The following is a 1,476-nucleotide window of genomic DNA, read 5'->3' on the forward strand; positions in this document are numbered from 1 at the left end:
CTTTACCAGGACTAACTAGTAAAAGGCCAACAGTCAAAAGCGAACTTAGAAATCAATCGCACTCTAGTAAAAAATCTCAATATCATATTCGTTTAGAAGAAAAACAAAAATTGCATTTTCATTATGGTCTTATAGAACGACAATTGCTTAAATATGTTTGTATTGTCGGAAAAGCTAAAGGATCAATTGGTCAGGTTTTATTACAACTACTTGAAATGCGCTTGGATAACATACTTTTTCGGTTGGGTATGGCTGCGACTATTCCTCAAGCACGCCAATTAGTTAACCATAAACATGTTTTAGTTAATGGTCATATAGTGGATATACCAAGTTATCGTTGCAAACCTCAAGATATTATTATAGCGAAGGATGAACAAAAATCGAAAACTCTGATTCAAAATTATCTTGATTCAGCCCCCCGTGAGAAATTGCCAAATCATTTGACTCTTCACCCATTCCAATATAAAGGATTAATCAATCAAATAATAGATAATAAATGGGTTGGTTGAAAATAAATGAATTACTTGTTGTAGAATATTATTCTCGTCAGACTTAAACCTAACTAAAATAACACGAGTTTTTATACTAGGATTTTCCGCCATTCATATATCATAGACATGGATATGGTAAAATTGTCATTCATTGCCCACTTTTTTCAACTATTTTTTGTATTACCAAAAAATTATGAATAGAGAGTCCATATCAAAAAATGGGAGATAATGGTATGCATTGTGATGAGTAATATTGAATAAGTTTCTTTAGCTTGGGTTGGGTTAAAAGCACGGAATGTATTTGCGCCATCACCATCTTCAAATAAAGTATTTTCTACGGTGGCACCATGAATAACACATAGTAATGTCGCGCCCAATACACCAGCAACTCCCATCATATGAAATGGGTTTAATGTCCAATTATGAAACCCTTGGAAAAAGAGGATGAATCGAAATATAGCTACTACACCAAAACTAGGAGCAAAGAAACAACCAGACTGACCCGGTGGATAAATAAGGAATACAAAAACAAAAACAGCAATTGGACTAGAGAATGTGATTGCATTATAAGACCGCAATTGAACAGATCGAGCAAGTTCAAATTGACGTAACATGAAACCTATTAATGCGAAAGCGCCGTGGAGAGCAACAAAAGTCCACTGACCATCTAATTGACACCAACGGGTAAAATCTCCCTGTGCTTCAGGACCCCACAGTAACAACAAAGAGTGTGCTAAACTATTAGCAGGAGTGGAGACTGCAGCAATTAAGAAGTTACAGCCTTCCAAATAAGAACTTGCCAATCCATGAGTATACCATGAAGTTACAAAGGTCGTAACCAACCCCCCAAGGCAAAATAGGCGCAAGGGAAGAGTAATAGACCGGACCAACCCACAAAAATGAAACGGTCCCTCCGCAACCAGTCATCCATAATATCAAATAAATCATTTTCATCTTTGGTAAATTTACCAAGAGCTATAGTCAT

General features: G+C 36.0%; 1 pseudogene; it reads right to left on the reverse strand.

Annotated features, from left to right (window-relative positions):
- Positions 1-682: 682 nt before the first annotated feature.
- On the reverse strand, positions 683-1,476 carry LOC121174794 (photosystem II D2 protein-like; annotated as a pseudogene).

The sequence above is a fragment of the Glycine max genome, chromosome 1, assembly GCF_000004515.6.
Source record: "Glycine max cultivar Williams 82 chromosome 1, Glycine_max_v4.0, whole genome shotgun sequence".
In the NCBI taxonomy this organism is placed as follows: Eukaryota; Viridiplantae; Streptophyta; class Magnoliopsida; order Fabales; family Fabaceae; genus Glycine; species Glycine max.